The sequence below is a fragment of the Myotis davidii genome, unplaced genomic scaffold, assembly GCF_000327345.1.
Source record: "Myotis davidii unplaced genomic scaffold, ASM32734v1 scaffold575, whole genome shotgun sequence".
Classification (NCBI taxonomy): Eukaryota; Metazoa; Chordata; class Mammalia; order Chiroptera; family Vespertilionidae; genus Myotis; species Myotis davidii.
The window spans coordinates 68573-78573 of NW_006290306.1; positions in this window are offsets into that span (position 1 = coordinate 68573).

Genomic DNA, 10001 nt, shown 5'->3' on the forward strand with positions numbered 1-10001 from the left:
AGAGTCAGGGGCCATATCCCAGATGAGAACTACCTTTCGATAATCCCTTGCCCTTGGAACCTAATAGTGTTTCTTTCGGACAGTGAGGATAAGTTTACTATCTGCGCCTTAGTAGTTATCCTGAAGTAGAAACATCTAGTGTCTCCCTTCTGTCTGTGGTAAATATCCACAAATCTCTTTGCTAAATGGCTTGTATTTATTGCCAATTTTTTATAGTTTATTGAAATGTAGGTTTCTACTATAATAATATACTCATTCTAAAGGCAATTGAGTGATCATTTGTAAATTTATAGAGTTGTACAATCATCACCATAGTCCAGTTAAAGAACTTTTCCCTCACCCCTAGAAGTTCCACATAATCATTTATAAAATCAATTATTTTTCCCCACTATCACCCCAAGAGACCACTTTCTATTTCTATAGATTTGCCTTTTCTGGAAATTTCACATAAACGGAATCAGTCAGTATGCAGTCTTTTGCATCTGGCTTTTTTCACTTAGCACAATGTTTTAGAAATTTGTCCATGCCATAGCATATATCAATAATTTATTTTTTATTGCTGAATAATATTCATTTTTATGAATATACCACATTTTATTTATCCATTCATCAATGATGGATATTTGGATTGTTTTCAGTTTTTAGCTATTACAAATAATGCTTCTGTGGACATTTGCCTACACATCTTTGGATGTTTTCATTTTTCTGGGCCATATGGAAGATTTATGTTTAACTCTTTAAGAAATAGCCACTCTTTTCTAAAGCAGCTGGCCATTTTTCGTTCCCATAAGCAGTGAATGAGGGTTCCACTTCCCACATTACTGATAGCGCTTCTGTTGTCAGTGTTCAGTTAGAGCTGTTCTGTTGGCAGTGTATAGGTATTTCATGGTTTTAATTTGCAGTTCTTTAATGACTAACAATGCTGGTCATTTTTCATGTGCTTATTAGCCATTCCTATATCTTCTTTGGTGAAATGTCTTTTCAATCTTTTGCTTTTTGGGGGGCCCATATTTTGCAAATATTTTTTACAGTCTGTGGTTTGTCTTTTTAACGATGTCTTTGATGTTTCTTAATTTTGATTTTTTTTTTTTGTGGACTAGCATTTTGTTGTCTTGTGTAAGAAATCTTTGCCTACCCCAACTCACAGATTTTCTCCTCTGTTTTTTCTGAAAGTTTTAGTTCTGTAATCTGGTTTTAGTTGATATTTGTAAATGGGTATGAGGTAATTACCTAGATTTATTGTTTTTTTATAGGGATAACCAATTGTCCCAGCACCATTTGTGGAAAAGACTGTCCTTTTCCCATCGAATTGCCTTGGCACCTTGTTGAAAATCTTTTGACCCTAAATGTAAGAGTTATTTCTATACTTTTCAATTCTGTTACATTGATCTATGGCTGTCCTTCACTAATACATTGTTTTGATTACTTTAGCTTTATAATAAGTTTTAAAATACTGTAATATGTCTTTCAGTTTTGTTCTTTTCTAAAATTGTTTGGCTAAACAAAAGCCCAGTGGGATTTTGATAGGGATTGTACTAAGTATATAGAATAATGAAGGGGGAATTGCCATCTTAACATGAGTTTTCTAATCCATGAACATGGAATATTTTCCCATTTATTTAGATCTTATTTACTTTCTCTCCATAGTGTTTTGTATTTTTATTGTTAAGTCCTGCATTTCTTTGGTTAAGTTTTTACCAAGTATTTTATTATTTTTAATGCTGTTGTGAATGGAAGTTTTTGAAGTTATTTTTTGGATTGTTTGTTTCTAGTATATAGAAATACTGATTTTGTATATTAATCTTATATCTTGCATCCTTATTAAATTTGTTTATTCTAGTTGCTTTTATATACTCCTTAGTTCTATGTACAGGATCATGCTGTTTGCAAATAAAGGCAGTTTTACTTCTTTCTATCTTGTATGCCTTTAATTTCTTTTTCTTGATTGTACTGGCTGGAACATCCAGTACAGTGTTGAAAAAAATAATGAGAGTGAATATCCTTGTTCCTGGTCTTAGGGGGAAAGCTTTTAGTCTTTCACTATCAATATGATGTTAATTCTAAGTTTTTCTCAGATTCCTTTTATCAGCTTAAAGAAGACTTCTCCCATACCAAGTTGGTTGAGAGGTTTTTGTTTTTGTTTTAAATATATTTTTATTGATTTCAGAGAGGAGGGAGAGGGATAGAGAGATAGAAACATCAATGATGAGAGAGAATCATTGATTGGCTGCCTCCTGCACACCCCACACTGGGTATCAAGCCTGCAACCTGGACATGTGCCCTGACCAGAAATTGAACCGTGACCTCCTAGTTCATAGGTCAGCGTTCAACCACTGAGCCACGCCAGCCAGGCTGGTTGGGAGTTTTTATTATGAATGGATGTTGAGTTTTGTCAGATGCATTTTCTATATCTATGAGATTATCGTGTGGGTTTGATTCTTCTATTAATATGCTATATTATATTCATTGATTTTTTAGTTGCTAAACTGGCCTTGCTTGCAGGGATAAATTCCAGTCAGTCGTGGTATATAAGCTCTTTGGTATGTTCTTGAATTCATTTTGCTAATATTTTGTTAGGATTTTTGTGTCTGTTCATGAGGGATATTTTTATGTAGTTTTTTGTGGTGTCTTTTGCTTTGATACCAGAGAAATATAGGTCTCATAGAATGAATTAGGATGTATTCTTTCCTCATTTTCAGGATTAGTATTATTATTATTTTTTAAATATTTGATATAATTTGCCAGTGATCTGGGCATGGTTTCTTTGTGGGAAGGTTTTCAATACTAATTCATTCCTGGGAGAGTAGTTCCTTAGTTAAGTGAATAGCAGCACTTGTGTACTGAATCATTATTCAGATAACATGGTAAAACTATGGCAGAAAAATCATTAAAATGTTAAAATGTATTTCCAGTAGAATACATGTATCTATGAATGACTATTTGCTTAATGATGTCTATCTCTGCACACAGATAACTGATTGCTTTTATGCATCCATGGTTATTCAACAAATAAGAAAATTTCAGATAACTTGATTTCCTATTTTCTTTATATGGAAACTTGTTATGGACCCAGTGACTAAACTTCAAAATAAAATATTTTATATCCTGAACATTGATTTCAATACCAAAGAAGATGGTGAAGCTAAAATTTTGATATGATTATTAATGTTTTTTTAATAGAAAATTTTCTTTAAATTTATTTTGTTTAATAAATATAATTGTGATTTTTCAAAAAAACAAAACTAATTCAGTTATTTTACTTATAGATTTAGCCAGACTTTTTATTTCTGCTTCAGTCAGTTGTAGTAATTTGTGTCTTTATAAAATTTGACCATTTCATCTAAGTTGCCTAATTTGTTGACATAATATTGTTCATATTATTTTTTCCTTATAATGTTTTTAATTTCTCTAAGTTGATAGTGATGACCCCTCTTATTTCTGATTTTGATCATTTGTATCTTAGCTTTTTAATTGGTCAAAGTAAAGGTTTATGATGTTAATAAGCAAAATTTAACTGAATAAATTTGAAGATCTAATTGGCTTTATTAACTGAGACAAGAATCCAGCTGGCATCTCATTATCTAGCAAGCAGAGAGATATTCCTAGGGGTTATGCAAGAAAGAACTTTTATAGAAAGGAGGGTGGGACAAGGAAAGTCATCAGCAAGAGAAAAAAAAAACATTCATTCAAGGAAGGGAAGAGTTCAGGTGACAGTGGCCTTTTGTTGGCTGAGCTGTGGTATTTCCATTGACTGGGCTTGTTGCTGAGCCAAAGGAAAATCTTCCTTCTTCCTGATGGAGTAGTAAAGTAGCTGCACTTCCTGTTTGGGAGTGCAAGGTAGTTAGTCTCTTCCTGTTGGAGGCTGTAATTGACTATGAGCAGTAGGATGTGAGAAGAGCTCCCTCTACAGGCCTTCCCAACTCAGCTTTTAATTGAGGTTTCATTTATTAACTTTAACAATGAATTTATCTTTTATAGATGATTCTAACTTTTATTGATTTTACCCATTATCATTCTTTTTTATTTTATTGATTCTAATCTATCTTTATTATTCCCTTCCTTTTGCTTGCTTTAGATTTATTTTGGGCTTCTTTTTCTAGTTTCTTAAGATAGAAGCTTAGATTATTGATTTGAAACCTCGTTTCTTTTCTAATATAGTTGTTTAAAGCTGCACATTTCCTTCTAGCCAGTCTTTAGCTGCACATCATAATTTGTGATGTTGTGGTACATTGTATTTTCATTTTCATTGAGTTAAAATGCTTTCTAATTTCTTTTATAATTACTTTTTAACCCTTGGATTATTTAGAAGTGTGTAGTTTAATTTCCAAATATGGAAGATTTCCCAAATTTCTTTTTGTTATTGATTTTTAATTTAACTCTGTTGTGACTGGAAAACATTTTGAATGACTTCAACCCTTTTAAATTTATTGAGACTTTTTTTATGGCTTAACATATAGTCTTCTGAGAAATGTTCCATATGCCTCTTAAAGCAATGTGTGTATTCTGCTGTTGTTCAGTTGAACGTTCTGTAAATGTCAGGTCATTTAGGTTGATATTTTGTTCAAATCTATACCTTTGTTGGTTTTCTGTCTAGTTGTTCTCTATGATGTTTTGAGTTTTGAAAGTTACTCATCTTGAGACTTTGTGGGCTAGTAAGACCTGTATAATTTTTGCCTCGCTTAGCTAAACAAAAATCTAGAGACCCAGGTGAATTTTTACAGAGTACCAATAAAGAAAACATTGTCAGTTCAGGTAATGAAGTGTACTTTAAATAAAGGTCATCAGGTATGGGAATTAAAAACACACTTAGATACATGTATCGCAAAATTATGTTTGTATTTCAGAATCCTCTGCTTCATGGGAGAAATTCATTTACATTAATAAGTGACAAGCTTACTCAGTATAGGAAATATTGTGTAGATTTCAGGAACTTGTTAGAGCATAGAGATGATGAGTTGTGAGTAATGAAACCTAATTTACATTTTAGTGACAATAGGAATGCTATTTTTTTTTTTACAATAGGTATTTTTGTCTTACGTCAGTGTGTATAGATTTAGAAAAATTTTAGATTCATTGTTCCCTCCTTTCATTTGTTTCTTCTTTGGTGCCATTTCTCAGGGTTTATTTTGTTTGATTCATTATGTATCTAATACACTGAGAAGAAGGTATATGGAATAGCTAAGGTTGGATTGTCCTGTAATTGTTCCCATTTCTAATTACTCCTTAGATGGACTATAATGCAGTCAGCAAGACTCATATATTGGAATTTTAAACCTGTTTAATTACAGGGAGGGTTGAATCTACAATCCAAAAATAAAATTTGCCTATAGCAAAACTGGTTAAAATTGGTAGACTTTCCTGAAAACAGTGGGTGAAATTAGATAATTTCTAAGGTCCTTTTTAATACTACCCATTAAGTATATGAGTAACAAACAAAAAAAAGTAAGTGGTTCAGAAAGAATAAAAGAAAAATATCAATGAACTACAAGTATTTTGAGATTCACCATTAATAAATATCAACCCATTAAAAATGTCTTTCCATTTAGGACTCACTAGAAATAGAAACAGTTCTTTATTGTCTACTTATATAATAGCCTCTTACATGTCACAAGATGATTTAATTGCTCCTGTGGCTTCTCCTCATTAAATAAGTATGTGCTCATTGGGAAAGAAAATAGTAATATAGGTTATACATAAAGTTAAAAGGGGGAAGTCTCCTCTTTCATTGTCCCCCTCTCTTCCAAAACCTCCTGATACCCACATTTCTTACCTTTTTTTCTTACTCTTTCTTCATAAGGATAACCCTGTTAATGCTCTCCATTTTAGTCAAGATGGTTAATAGTTTTAGGGCAGCGGTCGCCAACTTTTCGGACCTCGCGGGCCACCGGTTGCTGACCGCTGCTTTAGGATATGGTAAATTGAGTTTATGGCCATTGGCAGTACATTTTTGGAACCATCCCCCCAATACCCATTTACTGTTGATCATTTCTGACTACTTTGTACCCATTTCTAATTCTCTTCTAATTTCTCATCATTTTCTAGATCTGTCTCTTCCTTTCCATCCTAACTACCACTATTCTAATTCAGGTTTCATTACTTCACATTGGACAGCTACAGCATTCTTCTATATTAATTATCCTTGGAATTGTTCTCGTTCAACTCATCCTATATGTTGTATAGATTTAGCTTCTTATAGCACAAATTTGATTATGGGTCATCCCTTCTTAATTATTTCCCATGTCTTTAAATTAATGCCCCATTCTGGGCTTTCCACGATCGGGTACCACCCTGCCATTCCAAATCCATTCACAGTTCCCCTTTGTGAACCCTGAACCCAAACCAAATTGTATTCCTGCTAATACCCTTGTAACATTGGCTTTCCTGCTTCTGTATGTTTGTTCATGATATTCCTTCCACAAAGCTCCATTCTTTTTCCTCACTCCCAAATCCCATTCTAAAGAGATGCTTGTGATTTAAGAGTTTACATACCCTAGGATGCTAATACTGAGTAGTAGTTTTATTGTAGTATGACTCATTATCAAAGATGCTACTGCTAGTGTGCTGTCAAATAACCTCCATCTGTTTTTATTTTCTAAGTACTTCTGGCTAATAGTAATTTTTTTGTTTGTTTCCATTGTTGATTTTAACAAAGCAATGCTTGGGAATAATAATAATTTGAGTTTTTGAATTACAGCAGAATTAATTCTCAGGTAAGATAAATTCATAAATTTTAGCCCCATCAAAGAAGTAGAGAAAAATAACATGTCTATATTTTGAGCTTTACAATATGTAACTTTCTTCACAAAACCAGAAAAAGATAGAGGGAAAAATTAAAGGGGAAAAAAAGGATCTGAGGAGCTCCTTAAAGGAAAGGTACTATATAAACACTGGACCTCATTATTTATCATTTTTTTAAAAGGATTTACCACATGAGTACAGTTGTTTTAAAATTTCTGCTACTTGATATTTCCTTTAAGGAATGAGTCAAATTTTTGAGGTCTCATTGTGTGCCGCCTCCTGCTCCTCCATCATCCACGACAGCACAGTCAGTCAGTGGCCACCTGCTTCTTTCCTTGCTGAGGAGTCTGACTCATCATTCACTGTAGCTCTTCAACTAATACATGAATTTCAGTTCCATTCAATTACCAGCTTTTAATTGGAGCCCATTGCCAGATTGGTCTCCTGTTCCAGAGCATCTCTTCTTGGCTGCACTGTTACTATGGCTACTTGTTTTTTTCTGCTACTTTCTGCATTAGCCTGATGACATCCACTCAGGTATGAAGCTAGACAGATACTGTAGACTTTCTATAGTACCAAACACTGTCATCTTGCATTCTGCCTCCCTCCTACTGCCCATCTGGAATAGGATCAGGTTTAGATGGTGAGGTTCTTAATTCTTCTATATCACTTTTATTTTACTGAGCTTTGCCAAGTTTTAGAATTCTAGGACATTAGAAAATTGTGGAGACCTTCTTTGTCTGCCTTCTCTACTTCCTACCTCCACCCCCACCACATACTTTCAAGCATATGCGATATGCATTACATAAACAAGCTGAAGAAATCACCTTCTCATTTGATGAGAAGCTCTTCCTTTAGTTTCTTTCTCATCTTAGCCTCATGTCCCAGTTTTGTACTATAAGTGCATTCCTTTCTGGATTGGGGGAATTGGTTACAATAGAGTGGATTTTCTTTGGTCTTTAGTTAACTGTTATCTGCCCTGCAAATGTTAATTGATAACCTTCAGGTTTTGTGGGACATGTGCAGTGGGTCTTTAATGGTTAGATTGAATGCTTTTAATACAAAATTAAAGACCATAGAATGTCATGGAACCCACCCACTGACCAGGAAATAAAATTTCCCCGCTGACTTGGGAACAGATCTGGTCTTATACACCAAGTTATTTAAGATGAGAAATATTACTCATACAGAATGAAAAAGACTTGTCATAATGTTCTCTTATATGAAGTGTGCTTACAACCAGTAGGCTAACTGGATGCCGTTTCTCTACTTTCTCAATTGCTTACAACATCACCTATTTTTTAGAGTATGCTAAGACCAAGAGACTCACAGCTAAATAAAAACAAAAATAAAACAGAGAACTCGTAGTCTGCAGGAGTGGATTCTGACAATAAAGACCTTGCATTTACTCTGCTCCTTGTGCCTGGGGTTTTAATTTAACACATCAATGAAAAGGCTGCATTTACCAAGGGGGGAAACACTCAGCAGGACTTAACTTTTATTAGTGCAATTTGTAAGAAATTACAGCATTTAATGAGAAAATCGTTAAGCATGAAAAAATGGGCTGTAATTGAACTTGTGGAGTTTAAATGGTGAGGTTTTAATTGAGTTTTTTAGTTATTGGTAAGAAAAAAATAATAACCAGGGCAGTACCTGTACTGTGGAGGTGGTCAGCGGTTCAATTTCCTGTACCGCTGGTCATGTATAATGTGATGGCTGTGGTGTTCTCTGTGTGGTATCCATGGACTCCTTCTGCCTGGCAGGTGAGGAAGTCAGGCTGGAGTCTGACAGAACAATTTCTGAAAGGAGGAAGGACAGGCGAGGGGCAAAGAGCAGGTCAGAGCCGTGTCACCTTCACAGGCCAGCTGCTTAAAAACAAGACAACATTTGAATATCCTTTTCAGGTTCAAAAAGCTTCTACTTTTTTCTTAGTTCTCAGTTTCTTTTGTTGCCACACAGTGACTTCTTTTTCCCCATTAAGGCTTTCATTAAAGACTACAAAAACGAAAAACAAGAATACCAGACCAAGGAGGCAAACATTCCTGGATCTTAGATCTGAACTCTTTTGGAATGGAAGCAGAAAGATATTTAAGAAACAAATTGGCATATCTTTTGTTATTTAGAGGGAAAATATTTAGATACCTCCTTTTTGTACTTAAATTTTTAGAAGAAATAATACACTTGACGTCCAAAAGGACATGACACCCTAAGAAGATTCAGTCACTTCTAGTTCCTCTGGTTTATCATCATAGTCTACACAGTGTGGCAACTCTGCTGTGTTTCAAATGTTAAACCTGGAGGAAAGGGAAGCGTATGTAGCTCTAAAGATGTTGAGGTAGAAATGAAAGTCATATTTTTTATATAACTCTGTTTTTGTAGAAATATAAAAATATTTAAATGGCTGAGGAAAGCTTTAAATATGCTTGTGAACCTTTTCAATAACTTCTTAACTAAATTTCATTGTATCCTACCTTGCTAGAAAGAAAGAAAAAAAGTCTATACACTTTATCTTCCCTTATTATTTAAAGAATACCTTGTTAATTTCTATCTCCTGGAAATATTCAGTGCATTAAATGGGGCGTCCGTCTCTATAGGTTATAGTAACACATTGTACCCCTAGCTCCTAGGTCCACTTCTCGCCCTTTCCCTGTGCACCAGATGGGGGAGGAGTAAGGAAGAGCAGGTTGCATTTCCCAGGCTTCCACATCTACTGGTTTCCTACTGGGTTCAGCCAATGGAAGACCCTGGTGGGAAGTAAAAAGGGAGGGGGGAGTCAGGATATTCCTTTCTTTCTTATGTGTTTGGCAGCATCTTCAGTCCTCCATGATTTTGGCTCCCATTGGACCAGGCCCCTGGGGCCTAGGTACACCTTTCTTTTTTCTCCCCCTGCTTCCCTCTCCTCCTCTTCCACACACTGCCAGAGGGGTGCTAACAGCTACTTGCTGTTCCTAATCTTTGGGTTGTAGCACCACTCTCAGTTGGCATTACAGCTTTTCATTACCTGTGTAACAGTTGCCTGCATTAAACTTTCTTAGTTAAATATTCAGTGATTTCTATTATTCTTGTTGGGTCCTGACACAGCCTCTAGCCACAGTGGCCAGTGTATATCCTATAGTAAAGAGACTAAGGAAGCCTGTTTGTGATCCATTTCTGTTTTAGTTGCCTGTGTTAAAAGAGACCCATTTTCTTATCAGGCAAATGTTTCTTGTAAGTTTCTGGTTTAAAACAGTGATTGTAATTTACCTATAGATTTAATTGGTGGC